At 39.6% G+C, this 16,880-nt stretch overlaps 1 protein-coding gene across 1 annotated transcript in view; it reads left to right on the forward strand.

The window, feature by feature from the left end:
* TEC (tec protein tyrosine kinase) overlaps window positions 1-16,880 on the forward strand; it is a 137,411-nt gene that overhangs the window by 78,546 nt on the left and 41,985 nt on the right. The gene's annotated exons all lie outside the window — the stretch shown is intronic.

A 16,880-nucleotide genomic window follows, 5' to 3' on the forward strand; every position in this document is an offset into this window, starting at 1 on the left:
TCAAAGGGTAAAAATAGTGGAGTCACATGAAACGTCAACTGTCATTTTAAAAACAGAATTGTAAAACCCATGAAGAAAGGTTAATTTCTTTTTCTGTTTGAAAAGAGTGGATATTGGTAGACACTGGTCATTTCTATTATGGCCTCGTGTAATTTTAGAAAACTGATTTTTGTCATGACCTGAGGAAACATCTCATTCACGGCTTTTTATTTTATAAGACATAGTCAAATTCAACATCAATTCTCAGAAGATCTTTCTTGGAGTTTAGAAGGTAGGTGTGAGGATCTTTCATTAATCAAAACTAGTGGCTTTTGCTTTTATTTTTCCTAAGCGCTAGTATGCTTTTCAAAAATAATATTAGTAGCTAAATTGATCAAGCACTTAAACCATTTGTCAGCTTTCTTCCAAAAGCTTTACATGAATTGACTCTTTGAGTTCTTACTGCAATCATATGAAGTTCTGGTGCTATTATTCATCCCATTTAATAGCTAATGAAATGTAGGCACAGAGAGGTTAAGTAACTTGTTCAAGGAGATATAGTGAGTAAGTAGCAGAGCTGAGATTCAAACTCAGACAGCTGGGCTTCAGACTCTGTGCTTTTAAACAGTAAGTTCTATTATGGAGTCCTGCTGGTTCTTAGCCCAGGGAGATATAAGACGTGTAAACCAGAGGGCCTGCCCACACTGAGTAGGGATCTTCCCCACTCAGTCTACTAACTTGCATGCCAGTCCCCTGTGCAACATGGATAAGTGAGAGTTAGTTTCACTAGAGCAATTGAGAGTTAGTTGCATTAGCAAGAGCAGACTAAGAGGGGACGAATAGTTTAACTAAGGCTCCTAGCTGTGATAGCCAGCGAAGAGTATAGCATTGCAGCCTAGGTTTCTGTATCTTATTCATTTGCCCTTGATCAATTTGTTTAACCTCAGTGCCCCATTTACCCAACAGTAAATTGCAGATGCTAAATGACTCATTACTTTGGCAGAGTCAGTGGTTCTATAGTTAATTATGGAGCACTTTAAGATTAATGAATGCAAGGAGCTGTGCACACATGACCTGTACCAGCAGTTGTGTAAACATAGGGATTGTTGTTGTTTCTAAGGCTTGCTTCCTGCTCTGAGTCCAGTCTACACTTTACAACAAGGATAGCAAAAGCTTTATTAGTAGCAATTAAGAAATGTTCCATCTCTACTTTTACTTGTTTATAATGGGCTCTTTCTCTATTCTTAAAAAAAAAAAAAAGTTTGTACGTAGATTCAGCTACGACTTTGATCAGGCTTTAAAAAATATTTGAGAAGTATTTTGTAACCTTTTATCATAGAATATTTAAAACTTACTCAACAGTAGACAGAATAGTACAGTGAACCGCTGTGTGCATCACCCAAGCAAGTAACCCTAGTCACACTTCCTCCCACCTCATTATCTGTAACAAATCCCTCCTACTCCCATTGTCTTGCAGAAACCACATCATTTCTTCTACAGATGGTTCAGTACTCATCTCCAGAAGTCAGGGAGCCCCCAGCTTAAGCAGAATCTTAGTGCCATCACCACACTGCTAAATATCAACAGAACTTCCTTAATATCATCAAGCACTCAGTCAGTGGAAGAAATCGTTTTAAAAATAATTTGATCTACAGAATGTTCCCAGTTGGTAGGTTGTGTTACAAAAGTTTGCTGTAAGTTGGTTATTTGCAACACCAGTTGAATGAATATTCCTGTAGAAACTGTAGTAAAAGCAGTGATTGGCATGCATTAAACCCACAAAAACCCATGGAATACATAATGAGGCAATTCTGTGTATTTCTCTTTGAGTATTTTACTGAGGGGAGAGTTGATGGGCAATTCATCATCTGCTACTAGAGACCTGGCTCTAAAATACAATTTCTCTTCTTGTGGGTGCTGTTATGGTGATTCCTTCTCCCTGGGCCCACTTCCTCACTCCCCCCAACTCTTATCATCTACTCATCAAACTTCCCAGTAGAGAAGCAAGAGGAAGAAATTTTACCTGGTAAGGCTGACTGTATTCATTGAAAACAAGGAGGGGATGTTTATCTTATAGGGGGTAGCAAAGGGTATAGGGAAGCTGCCATTATATGCAGTTTAATATTTTAAAGACATCTAGAAAACAAACTGCAGTGTGATCTCTTTAACATTGAAGAGAACTAGAGAGATATATAGGGCCAAGTAGCAGCTGATTTAAAGACCGGGTTAATGTTCTGCTTTTGCAGTTCCCTAGCAAAGCTCAGTTCAGTTTTAAGTAAATTTATATTTCCAGTTCATAATTGTGTGCATGCCTCTGTGCCCTCCACTAACATCAGATAAGCAGGGAGTGGGACTCTTCTCTGAGGAAGAACTGGTTAGATATGGGCAGGGTGGAGGCACAGTTTCCAAGAGGCTGTGAGCCTTTTGATGCTCCTTTCCAGAAATCCAGCCCCAGGGGAAGGCTTTAGGAGAATTGCCACAGGGTTCCCACCCTCAGGGCTGTCATTGCTCTGAGTTATCACTTCATCAATCCATTGGTCATGGTTGGGATACTGGGAGGTGCTGTGGGAATGGAGTTCCCCTCGGGCTGCAGTGGTAGGTTTTGTTCCACAGATTTGGCCATTGCGTATTTGAATTACTTGTTGCCCCTGCCACCCACCATCTATCCCGGAAATTGCATTTTCTATCTTGTCCCGTTTGTCATCTGTAAGTGTCACCCAACAGAAACTTACAAAGCTTATCTCTTCCAAGTTCCTCTTGATGTGAAATCATGTTTATGTGATTCTAGTTATTTCCACTTTCATAAAGATATAAAGTATCATTTAAAAAAAAAAACCCCTAACACATGAAGTGCTTACTGGAAAGCCTCAGAACACACACACTCCTACTAGAGAAGCAAAGTGCTACTAGTCAGTATTAACCATAGAAACCTAAGAACTGAAACCTACGCTAAAGGACCTGCCTTCTTTTTTGCTGCTAAGAAAAACAAAACAACAAACAAACAAGCCAAAAGATGCTCAGTAACATATCCAATGATAACCATCTCTCCCTTGACGGTAGTTACGTTTATCTCTGAAGATTGTAATGGGACAGTTACGCTGTCACTTGGCTATTCCTGTGTGCAGCAGTACACTTTGATGGAATAGAGAGGAGAGGAAGCAGAGTCTGGGATTATTTCCAGGAAGCAGGTCCTGGAGATTCCTGGCATGCCTGTGCTGCACCTGGTGTGGTATAGGTCTGAGAGAGCTGCAGCAGAAGAAAAAAAAAAAGATAGAAGATAAAAAAATAAAAGCAAAAACTCTTCTTGGAAATGGTATAGTTAAGAAAAAGTGGTGGTGCTGGTTATGCTCTTCAGGAGGCTTAGGTGGGAGGATCGCTTGATCCCAGGAGTTCAGTCTGGGCAATGTAGCAAGAACCCTCTCTCTTAAAAGAAAAAAAAAAAAATCAGAAAAAAAGGAAAAGAAAAAGTGGTGGTTACAATTGGATATTGTGAAATTAGACCTGAGAAAAGCCTAGCTTCTTAACAATTCCACTTAGTTGAGTCCCCTCCTATTTATTTATTCATTCATTCATTGACTTATTCAACAGAGTTATTGGGCACCTGCTAGGCACCAGGTTGCCAGGTGCCAGGCTCTGCTGCAGGTGCTGGAGAGGGAGTGGCTGTGCCTTTGCTGAGCATCCAGTTGGTGACTTTTATTAGGCCTGCCTTGAAGAAGGGGTGATAAAGAGAAGGCTAGGACCAAGCAGCAGCCTTGGTAGGAGTTGTTGAATTTATTTTATTTCTTATTCATTTTCATTTAAGACCAAGTGAATCAAATGGATGGGTGAGTTCTTTCTAAGTTGGAATAAATACTAGAACAGAGCCTTCATTTAAATGAGAGCTGATCAATTACCTACTTCTGGCCCATTATAAACCAGAATTATTTTGCTTAATCTTTCTCCTCATTTTTTTTCTTTTACCATTGTTGTTATTGCAGTTTTAAGCTTATGATTTAGAACATTAAATTATTACCAAAGAATTTTATAGTTTTCAAGTGTCCCCAGACTTCAGAGTTCCCGAGAGCAGGGGCCATATTTTTTTCAGCATTATACAGGTATGCTCCAATAACTGCATGTATTTAAATTGCATTATTTGATGAGTTTTGACATTAGGTAGACATCCATGAAACCGTCACTACAACTGAAATACTGAATATGCCCATAACCCCTCATGCCATCTTTATCTTCATACCTCCCCCTTCATTCCCACCATCCCTAGGTAATCGCTGATCTAATTTTTGACATGATAGATTAGTTTGCATGTTCTGGAATTCTAGAATAAACAAACTCATATAGCAGGTACTCTTTTTTCGACTAGCATATTATTTTGAGATATATTCATTTGGTTGTAACAATATTGCATGTCTTTTTATTACTGTGAAGTACTCCATTGTATGGCTATACCGCAATTTGTTTCCCCTGTTGATGGATGTTTGGGTTGTTTCCAGTTTGGGGCTGTTATAAATACAGCCACTATGAACGTTTTTGTATCAGTCTTTGTGTGGACATATGCTTCCATGTCTTTTGTGCTTAGTGCATTATCTAGCATATAGTATATACTCAGCAAATATTGTCCTGAGTGGTTGTTAGACTTCATCTGCATATCTTTTATGGTCTCACTCTGTCGCCCAGGCTGGAGTGCAGTAGTGCTATCATAGGTCACTGCAGCCTTGAACTGGGTTCAAGCAATCCTCCTGCCTCAACCTCCCGAGTAGCTGGGACTATAGGTGCACACCACCACACCTGGGTAATTTTTAAATTTTTTTTGTAGAAACAAGGTCTTACTATGTTGCCCAAGGTGGTCACTGTGCCCTGCCTTCCCTACATTTCTATGATAATTGATAAATAAGACCAATTTACTTTTAAAAATAGTTATTTAAAATATTATTCTGTTTAAAGAGAAAGAATGGTTCTGCTATTATCCTATTTCCCTAGTTTGTTCTGTGATATTTTATGCATTATAGCCAAACTTAACTGTCTACTCCTGTATTTATTGAGTTGCTGGAATATTTACTGAATTCAATCCTTAAGGAGAAAGTGAAAAAATATTGGTATGTTACCTAATAAAACAATGTAAATGCCAGTGAAATATTAAAAAGATCTTATTAAATATTTTTTCTTATTGAATTGTATAACAAAATTAGTATACAATATTAAAAATTAAGGCTGTATATGTGGGAAAAAAGTTTAAATGCTGAAAAATTATTTAAGTCTTATATTTAAAGGCAAAAACAAACTAAATAACTGACAGTAAGTGATTGTGGGGGTCCAGATAAATTGTGCTATGTGCCTGTGAGCATCTCACAATTAATCCTGAAAATAATCTAGGAGATAGGTTATGTTAATTTAATAATTTTCAGATCCCCATTTACAGACAAGGAAATAGAGACTAGAAGAGGTTATTTAATTTGTATAGGGCCATGGAGCTGGCATTTAAGCACAGCTTGCCAGTCACTGAAGCCTGGGTGCTCCACCATTATGTCATATTGACTCTGCTGTGTTAAAACATTGAGACAATACTGAGAATATTGTGGCATGTTCAATAAATTTTCTAAAAAGTCCCCTAGCAGCATAGTCAATTGTTGTATATATTATTCACATACATGTCTCTGAAAGTCAATCAACTTTACAAGTTCTTCATCAGTTTTTTTTTTTTTTTTTTTTTGAGACGGAGTCTCGCTCTGTCGCCCAGGCTGGAGTGCAGTGGCCGGATCTCAGCTCACTGCAAGCTCCGCCTCCCGGGTTCACACCATTCTCCTGCCTCAGCCTCCTGAGTAGCTGGGACTACAGGCGCCCGCCACATCGCCCGGCTAGTTTTTTGTATTTTTTTTAGTAGAGACGGGGTTTCACCGTGTTAGCCAGGATGGTCTCGATCTCCTGACCTCGTGATCCGCCCGTCTCGGCCTCCCAAAGTGCTGGGATTACAGGCTTGAGCCACCGCGCCCGGCCCTTCATCAGTTTTAAACTTTCCTAATAACTTCTGATTTTATATTTAGGGTAACATTTTTGTAGTTTCCTCATCATTTACATTTGCCAGCCTGTTTCCAGTCACTTCTTATTAGTCTCAGGAGATAGCAATATCCAGTCCTTTTTCCTTTAACAATCAAGTCACCATTGTCTCTTGCACTTGAGGCTCTTTGGCACTCTGGATCCAGTTGTGATCCACAGATAATGCTGTCTGATTATCTTTCTATTTCTTGCCTGAAATTTTAAATAACTTTGGTTGGGTACTTTGATTCGTCTTGCTAGGGTGTCAAAATGGTGTCCATGAGTTATTTCCTACCTTGATTATAAATGCTTTGTAGGTGGGAAATCTATCCCATATTTCTTTGGTTCTTACTAAAGAGGTTTCTGATATCACATATGTCTGAAATCCTGGAGTCAGAGAAATTTGCCTCTCAGAAAAATTCCAAGTGAACCTGGGAAGATCATTTTAGCAGACACATGGAGAGTAAGAGCGTTTTGTTAATGTATAATGATAAATTGGAATTTGTTGTAGAGGGTGCCTCTGTGGGCTTCTGTTTCTTTAGAAATTGGCTCCATGAAAGCTTAAACTTTAGATGTAGCAGTTAGCAGAGTTAATTTAGGTTTTTAAATGGGAAAATTCATAGTTATAATCTGATAAACACTCATCTGGCATTTCAGACTGTATTGAACAAGTCTCCAGTCAGCATACATACTCACTAGAATTGCAGGAAAAGTACCTAAGACAAATGAAGTATTTACATGTTATTGCTTTCAAATCTCAATATTAATGTTTGTGGTGGTAGTTAGCACCCTACTTCCCATGGTGCTTAGCTCCCAGTGCTAAGCAGATGGTAGATATTTCATATACTAGATATGGCCAGGGACTGTCCTCCCTCACAGATCTGCAAAGTGGGAGTCCTTTCTGTTGCTGTCACCTAGTGTTAGTTTCCCACAGGTGTTTTTGCTCTTGCTGTTTTTGGAGAGGTAACATGGTATAGTGGTCATTGGAAGGCTTAAACAAATTGATATGCATAAACCATAGGACAGTACCAGGCACACAGTGCTATTATAAGTCTTACCTATTATTCTTTATTGTTTGAATATGGGTTAAATTAGATACTATGAATTAGCATATTTCCATTCACCACATTTTGCATTTTGCTGCCAGATTCAGATCCCAAATGCCAACACTGAGTTTCATATTAAATTCTTATTTCCTAGTGAGACATTTCCCCATGTACCACTCTAGGCTGAAAATGTGTCCAGGTGGGAGATCTATCTCCAGAAGCCAAATGTTGCCATAAAAATCCATTGTCTATTTCTGCATTTTCTGTATCTTTTCAGTAAAATGTATTGAAATCTGGGGGGTTTAGTAGGCATTTTGGATTTGTCTGGAAATGCTTACATCTCAGGAGAGGTGACTGAGAGTTAGTGTGTGTAACCTTTATGGGGGGTTTTACCTGAACATACCCCTATAGATTGAATCTTGTTATGTGTAAGTCAGTGTTCCCAGTGTGCTGGAAGGTGTGTTAGGCAGGCCTGGTGGTCGAGGAATACAGTGACAGGTACAAAATAACAAATGTCAAGGAATGTTAGAATTCAAAATAAAGAGATAATTTCAGCCAGTGTTATCCAAGCTTCAGCCATTATTTATACTACTTACATGAATTTGCCATATATGTGCCATCTGTAAAGCACTATTTATTTAATGTTTTCTTTTAAATAATTTAATTTTTTTTCCTTAGACACAATTATTTAAAAAGGAAACTGTATCAGTCAGTAAATGGAAAACCATGAATAAAAGGTAATCATAAAACTATATACAGTAACTACAAACGTTTATCCAAGTTCCACCTAAAACCACCTCAGCTTGAGATATTTAACTGATCTTTTTCCTGGCAATTAATGTGTGTGTGCGCTTATGTGCGTGCACGCAGACACATACACACACACACACACACACACCTTGTTATATTACTGTGTACTTTTCATCAAGCATCATCATAAGAAAATATTTTCTTTAAAGTTATAGTACTATTAAAAAGAATTCCTTTTTGTCCTGTATGTATTGACCTGAGACATCTATGGTATATAAAAGTGAAAAAAAAGCAACACAATCCCAAATATAAATGAAAGTACTTGTATAATTATGTGAATGCACGCATATGCATTCATGTTTATGTCTATGTGTACATGTATATATAGCATACATACATATGCTTGTATGAGTATTCTAAAAAGTGTAGGAGAACACTTGAAAGGTTAAATTACGTTTGAGAGGTATTGGAATGACTGGGAAGAAAGTTTGCTTCTTCTTGTTGCAGTGAGCGTGGAAAAAATTAAATAATGAAGATTATAAAGGAAAAAACCCTCAGAAACCACCATACCGCTCTTTGGAAAACACTGATTTAGTTCAACATGTCTCTTTATCAATAAAAATTCTGAGGCATTGAGTAGCTGGGTGTAGAGTACTCTTAATCTAGAATATATTATTCAGGATAGCTAACTGCTATAACTTAGAATACCCTGAAACTCCTGCCTTAGCACAATAGAAAGTTTCTTTCTTCCTTACATTATATATAACCGCCTTCTACATGGTGATTCAGGGACCCAGGCCTCTTCCATCTAACGGCTTCATTGTTTTTCAGTCACCACAATCTTTCCGTGGATCTTTTGAGTTCAATAGGGTGACAAGGAAGGGGATGGAACAGGAAGGATAGTGTGAAAGGTTTTGGAGGATGGGAAGTAATGTTATGTCACTTCTTTCCATGCCCCCTTGGCTAGAACTCAGTCTTATGGCCTCACCTAGGTGCATGGCAGATAAGGAAGTGCAATCTAGCTGAGCCAACTCCCCAGAAAGGGGAGAAAAAATGTGGCAATCAGAGATCACTAGCATAGTCCTTGCTCCAAGGGAATTTGTAATCTTTGGATTGAATTTATTAATTTTGGAATTCCTTGAATTCAGAGGTCTACTACATGAAACTTAGGCAGTAAGGGATCTGTATACATTTATTTTTACACAGTGTATTGTAATTTCTACTAATGTTAAGAATTAAACCATTTAAATCACTTTTAGACTTAATTCAAAACACATAGGTTAGTAAGTTTTGCTTTCAACTGTAATAAAACACACCTGGTGATAGGTTTTAGCTCTGAGGCCACAAAGGGGAGTTGTGAAGAGGGTTGCCAGGAGGTATAGAAAAGTCTTAAGTGGTCATAAGATCACTTAGGGGGAGAAAACAACACTTGAATTTTAAATACAGTGGAAGTATGTCTTTAGAAACTTTATAATTGCCTACATCAGCACGATCTTATATCAAGATTATTCTGTGATTTTGGAAATGAAATTTTTGCTTTCATATTTCTCATGGAGATTTTCCTCTTCCTGTTTTTATTCTGGATATTACTTTAAAAACTATAATCTTTAAAATTATGCCATGCTTATATATATAATTACTGGTTTCTTAATATTTTTCTTTTTCTCTTTAGTGTGAAAGCGCTTTATAAAATATAAATCACCCATATAAGTTACTATTATAAGCTAGTTTAAAGGGAGGAAAAAGTAATGAGATACTAAGTAATGGAATGCCAAGTTTTTGTTAGAATTTGTCCCTGGTAAAGAGGGGGCAGTTTCTCATAGAATCACCAAGTTGGAAGTGCCTTTAAATTCTATTCATTTGACTTATCTTAGAAAGCTCTGTGTAAACATTATTCTCAGTATTCACAAGAAAAATGTCAAATTCATCCCAAGATTTTTTTCGTTTCTCTTAATTAATGTGTTCTACTGTACTTAAGACCCATTCTTTTAAATCTGTTCTGAGTGGAAAGGGAAAAGACTACATGTATGAATAGAATAGGCCTTTTAGGGTCATTTGGGATTTTTAGCAGAATACGTCATTCATTTTCTTTTCTGTTAAACAGTTGACTGGAACTCTTTAGTCTTTCACTATTGACTCATCCAAACTTTGATTGTAAATATGATCATTTGTCTCTGTAACCCTAGAAGATGTTGGGTTTTTGTACATTCTATAAAGGCAACGGATTGTGTGTGTGTGTGTTTTCAAGTCTCTATTATGGTACTTTGGTATCTGTGCCTTGCAGATGGTAGAAGGACACTGCAGTCAATATTTATTGAACACGACTGAAGGACTAAACCAAGTTCACAAATTAAATGCAAATTGTTGTGAGGGAATGCAATGAATGTTAGCCACAGGTTTAGTGCTATGCATGTGTTGAAAACCGCAATTTCTAAATTTTGTCTTCTTAATTTGATGAAATATTTTATCCCCCAATAATATTTAATGTATGTGTGTGTACTTTTTTGTCTGCTTGGTCCTTTGTTGCTAAACATGCCATTTCAGCAGTCTGCTTTGGTTTTGTGTTTGAGATCTGTTTTAATTGCTCTGGCCTGTTGAGAAAGAACAGAGACAGACTGAACACAAAACAATTGACTGGTGCAAAATGGGGCCTAATGATAGGATAGCAATATATGTACAAACAGAGGTTCTTTATAATTGAAAATGAGAAAAGAGGTGGGAGAGGGTGTCATGTGGCACACAATAATATAAGCATGTGGATGGCAAGAGAACTACTTAGGGAGAGAGATTCAGTTCCAGCCAACACCCCATCTGTCACATCCAAGTAATGTTAATTTCACTTTATTTGCTGTATAGTCTTGTTTGTATTTAATTTGTGAACTTGCTTTGGTTTTATAGTTGTATACAAGCTATATAAGTTTAAGAAGTTTCTACTGAATTTATGTCTGCACGTAATTAAATGATATCAAGTTACGTAGGTATAGGTGGCACTTACAAATTCAGGATTGGAATTTAAGTTCAAATTCTGGATTATTGTGTGACTTTGGGCAAGTTAATTATACTCTCCACGTATTGATTTCTCCATCTGCAAAATGGGGGTGACAATAATTCTCATGTTATAATGCTGTGAGAATTCACTGAGAATATCCACGTTAAGAGGCTAACATAGTGCTGGTTTATAGCGAGTGTTCTATAATTGTTAGCTATGAACATAATATTCTCTTTTTTTGTAATAAAAGTCCATAACTATTCAGGCTTGAGAGACCTGGAGTCAGGTAAAAGCATAACTGTTTTTGAGAGAATTTAGTTCAGTTCTGACTCAGCCTCTACAATCCTTAGCCAATCTCATAGCCTCTCAGTGCTCAGTTTCCTGCAACTTCCTAGGGTTACTGTGAAAACTGATAGTATATGCTACCATTTGGGGAGTGAGTTTGTATTAATCAGGGTTCTCCAGAGAAACAGAACCAATAGGATATATATAGATGTATATGAGGAGATTTATTATGGAAATGGGCTCGTGCGATTGATTATGGAGGCTGAGAAGTCCCACAATCTGCCATCTGCAATGTGGAGACACAGAAAAGCTAGTTGTGTAATTCAGACCAAGTCCAAAGGCCTGAGAACCAGGAGTAGGGGAGGAGGCTGCTGGTGGAAGCCTTGGAGTCTGGAGAGCCAGGAGCACCAAAGTCTGAGAGCAGGAGAAGATGGACATCCCAACTTTAAGAAGAGAGTTCGCTTTCCCTTTGCCTTTGCTTGTTCTATTTGCACCCTCATCGGATTGGATGATGCCCATCTGCATTGGCAGAGGTGGATCTTTTTTACTCACTCAGTTGATTGAAATGCTAATCTCTTATAGGAACACCTTCACAGACACCTGGAAATAATGTTTTACCAGCCATCTGAGTATCCCTTAGCCTACTCAAGTTGACACATGAAATTAACCATCACAGAGTTCCATGTGTCAGACACTGTTAAGTACCTATGAACATTATCTTTAATCCTGCTGATAGCTTGGCAAAGATAGCAGCATTGACCTGTTTCTATGGAGAAAGGAAATGAGGCATAGAGAGAAAACTGGCATTGCCCTAGGTTGTATGGCTTATAAGTGGCAAAGCAGAGGCTAAAAGTCAGGATCTGCTTGTTTGCAAAGCTCATGCTCCTTCTCTGAGGCCCTTTTGCAATGCAGACGTGATTCACATAGGAGATTTCCTCTGCCGCAAGACCCTGGGAACAGCCACATCAGGAATCAAATTTGTGATGTGGGAAAGGGATGAATCATTTGGAATATTGGAGGGATACCCTGGCAAGCCTTTCCCTGTGCATGGTGGAGACTCCGGATGCCTTGGGAAAAGGACAAGAGGGTGTCCTGAGATAAATGACTTCTCAGATCACCTGAGACCAGCCTGGTTATTTGTATACATTTTTTTCTCATTTAATTTCTTTAAATTAGGATGGATATTAAAATACAGAGTATTCTGGAAATTAAAGGAAAACAGTGTACCTTGTAAGTCTTACTGGGGGACAAAATCTCTTCCATCTAACTCCCAGTTCTGCCATTCAGTTGGTGTGTAGTTTAAAGCAAGTTATATTTAATCTTTCTGCCTCGTTTTCCCGTATATGCTGGTTTACGATATAGAAAATGGTCATTGCTTACTTCCATTTTCAAGCTTTGCAAAGTGTGCAAGAGAGGACACGCACACACACACACACAGAGTATTGCCCATGGTTCTTTGCATACTGGGTTAGCACACTGTTGAATTAGTATCTTCTAAGTGTCAGGTGGTCTTTTTAGCTCAGAAGATTCATAGAGGATTCAAAGGTGAGTCAGGGAAAGTCTCAGCTTCATCATGATTTTCAGTCTAGTAAACAGGGCAAAGGCTATAGAATAGAAGGGAAATATAACACGAAAAAAAGTAATGATCTTGGATATTTCTCCTTGGGCCACAATTTATTTTATTTTATTTTATTTTTTTGAGATGGAGTCTTGCTCTGTCACCCAGGCTGGAGGGCAGTGGTGTGATCTTGGCTCACTGCAACCTCCACCTCCTGGTTTTAAGAGATTCTTGTGCCTCAGCCTCCAGAGTAGCTGGGATTACAGGTATGTGCCACCAAGCCTGGCTAATTTTTTGTATCTTTAGTAGAGATGGGGTTTTCCCATGTTAGGCAGGCTGGTCTCGAACTTCTGACCTCGAGTCTGCCTGCCTTGGCCTCCTAAAGTGCTGGGATTACAGGCATGAGCCACTGCACCCAGATGGGCCACAATATTGACAATAGCATATAGCATACACCAGGAATCATGAAGTATTTTCTTACTGAAGAAATTCTAAAGAATAGTCTAAATGGAGGAAAAACTGTGTGTTTCTTCTACAGTAACTGCTCAGAAGTCATTTCCTAAAGCTCTTATTCCTAAAGGGCCCCTCTGTGGAAAAGCTTTAGAAAGCTGGCATGTCAGGAGTAAAAGTGGGCTCGGGGAGAAAGTGCATGGGACAGCACGCCTCACTCAGTAACTCTCTGTTCCCTATGGTGAATCCTTTATCCCTTCCAATCCTTTTTTCTTTTTCTTTTTCCTTTTTTCTTTCTTTCTTTTCTTTTCTTTTCTTTTCTTTTTTTTTTTTTTTGAGACAGAGTCTCACTCTGCTGCCCAGGCTGGAATGCAGAGGTGCTATCTCGGCTCACTACAACCTCCGCCTCCCGGGTTCAAGCTATTCTCCTGCCTCAGCCTACCAGGTAACTGGGACTACAGGTGCGTACCACCACATCTGGCTAATTTTTGTATTTTTAGTAAAGATGGGGTTTCACCATGTTGGCCAGATCAGGACCTCATGATCCACCCTCCTCAGCCTCCCAAAGTGCTGGGATTACAGAAGTGAACCACGGTGCCCAGCTCCTTCCAATCCTTTTTTTCCTCAGCCCTGCCTAACCTCCCAAGGTTACCTTCAGATGTGGCTAGAATAAGCTGCTGCTGTGTATGTGTTGTGAAAAGCAGAATTGTCTTTATCTATAAAGATGGCGTTAAGCATTTCTGCAGCACAATTGTCTTTATCTATAAAGACGGTGCTAAGCATTTCTGAGTTCTAGACCCATATTTTAACTTCCACCTGGTTGTTCAATTGTCACTCGAACATTTCTCAGCCCTGCCTCCTCGTACCTGATCTGTTCTTATGTGTTCCTTCTCATAATTTACGGTGTCCGTGTTTCCTGGTCACTGAAACTCAAAATCCCTTAGCCCCCCTCAGTCCTTCTCTACTCTTAATCCCCATTTCTAAATGGTCACAAAGTTTTGTGACTAAATTCTAAATTCTCTGGCGTCTTTGCTCTTCTTACTTTACTGCCACTGACTTGGTTCAGAACTTCATCTCTCACCTGAACTATTACAGCAGTCACCAAGCTAGCCTCCCTGTCAACATTCATTCTTCACCTGCTGGTAATCATTATCTTCTTAAAAACACACCCCAGTACTGCATTCCTGATTCTCCATTGAAAACTGCTCAGGATAAATCCAAGCTTGTAAGGCTGGTGCAGAAGCATCTTCCTAATGTGGCCTCAGACAGCCTCTTTGGTGTCATTTCCCACATGCGCCCTGAACCACCCTGAGCTTCAACCCCAGTGAATTTCTTTCTGTTCCCTAAATATTCAGCACTTTGTTGTTTTGAAGCCTGAAACTCTCTCCATTGTCTCTGTAGGAAAACTCATACTTATCCTTTAAAAATAAAATCAAAATATCACTTCCTTCCTGAAACTTCTCCATCTTCTCGTGGCCCCATCACTGCCCCACTCTGTAGGATGCCACAAGAGAGCATTGCTTGATCATTACTAGACTGTGAATCATCCCTCTTCCCCTTCCACCCATCATATGGTGAAATCCTCTTGAAGAGACCCTCAACCCTCCTTTCATAACTTTGAAACCCCAGCACTCAGCACGGTACTTGTTGCCCTGTTCAGTTGGTGTCCCATAGTGTTTGCTGGCAGAATAAATAAAAGAATCAACTTATGTGTACCTCACAGGGATACTGTGAGCACAGAATGAAATAACATGTGTTCAGTGCTAACGATAGTGCCTCAACCATTGTGTCTTTTTAACTTTTCTCTTTGAGACAGGATAAAAGAAAAGAAAAAAGGGTAAAATCTTAGCATGTTCTTGAACTGCAGAAGGAAGAATTTGGGGATGTACCCCTGGATAACTGCTGTCTCCTCTGTAAAGCAGAGAGGGAGGGAGTCCACTGAGGCAAAGGGAATGTGAAGTTTGTAGTTTTGAGGGCACTGGTAGTGACCCTGGAGGCCGCCGAGTTCTCTTCGCTAGAGATATACATGATGGCTGATGAGCAGCAGTGAAGGCCTGACTGGGCATAGAGATGGCAGTTAGGATTGTGTGTGTGACCTTCCATAGCCAGGTGTGAAGGGAATGGGGGAAGGTGTGGATGGAACTGGGGACTGACAAAACTGTTGTATTAGTCCATTCTCACACTGCTATAAAGTCATACTCAAGACTGGGGAATTTATAAAGAAAAGAGGTTTAATTGACTCAGTTCTGCATGACTGGGGAGGCCTCAGGAAACTTACAATCATGGCAAAAGGGGAAGAGGCACGTCTTACATGGCGGCAGGCGAGAGAGAGAGAGCAGAAACGCGTAAAAGGGAAAGATCCCCTTATAAAACCATCAGATCTCCTGAAAACTCAGTCACTGTCACGAGAACAGGATGGGGGAAACTGCCACCATGATCCAATCACCTCCCACTAGGTCCTGCCCTCAACACATGGGGATTGTAGGGATTACAATTCTGAGATGAGATTTGGGTGGGGACACAGAGCCAGACCATATCAAGTGTCAAGGGGGTGTGGGGTTCTAGTGTGTGCGTATGTTGGGGGATATAAATATGCACTGGGGAGATGACAGCCAAAGTCCTCTAGTCGGATGGGAACTGCTGATGGCCCAGGTGAATGGGGCAGGTGTGGAAGTCCTGTGGTGACAATGAGGATGCAGAGCAGGTTCCTGGGAGTGGGGTGGGGACCCCAAAGCTTGTGGCCAGTGCTGGGGTTTCAGAACATTAGATAAAATAATTTTCAATGACTAACACCAGGGGATGGCTGGCATCTCAAATACAACATTCTTCATTTCTTTTTCTTCTATTCTTTGTCATATGAATACCTACCAATGAAGAAAAAGTAACCTTAGTCTTTATGTAACTTTTGTGTGGAATTCATCTGTTAATATTATTCAGCAAATGCATTTTTATTTCTACATTGTGTTTGTAATAATTTTTAGTGGCTGTATTATATTATCTTTGCACTTACTGCTTTGTCTTCTTTTGGATTTTTCCCTAGGATAAATTTACAAGTGTGGGATAACTATGCTTAAAGGTGTGGATGATTTTGGAGCAGGGAGTCTTGATGGGCTGTTGGTTAATTGCTACAGGCAGATCTACAGCAGGCAGCGAGGGCAGGCAATGGGGAAGAAAATTAGAATATTTAATAATAGACTCTGAATGGAAGCTTTCTGTGAATATTTTAAGTCCACCTCACATAACTCTCAGTTCTGTTTGCTGCCTCTACTGGAGGCATCTACCCCAGTGAAGGGGAAAACAGAGCTGGCTGGAAGTTGCATCTGTAATTGAGTAAATGGAATTTTGCTTGACTTGGTCTTTGATGCTTTATTTTGGGGGACTATCATCAAGAACATGAAGAAGTTGAACAACTTGTGTATCTGGCAGAGGCAGGTAGCTATGAAAGGGAGTTTTTTTGTTCTGGAGTTATTTATTTTTTTGAAACAGAGTCTTACTCTGTTGCCCAGGCCTGAGGTACAGTGGCCCAATCTTGGCTCACTGCAACCTCCGCCTCCTGGGTTCAAGTGATTCTCGTGCCTCAGCCTCCTGAGTAGCTGGGATTATAGGTGCCCACCACCATACCTGGCTAATTTTTGTATTTTTAGTAGAGGTGGGGGTTTTGCCATGTTGGCCAGGTCTCGAACTGCTGGCCTCAAGTAATCCCACCTTGGCCTCTCAAAGAGCTGGGATTACAGGTATGAGGCACCGCACCCGGCCCATTCTGGAGTTTTTTTGGGGGCAGGACAGAACAGTTTCA

Source organism: Theropithecus gelada, chromosome 5, assembly GCF_003255815.1.
Source record: "Theropithecus gelada isolate Dixy chromosome 5, Tgel_1.0, whole genome shotgun sequence".
Classification (NCBI taxonomy): Eukaryota; Metazoa; Chordata; class Mammalia; order Primates; family Cercopithecidae; genus Theropithecus; species Theropithecus gelada.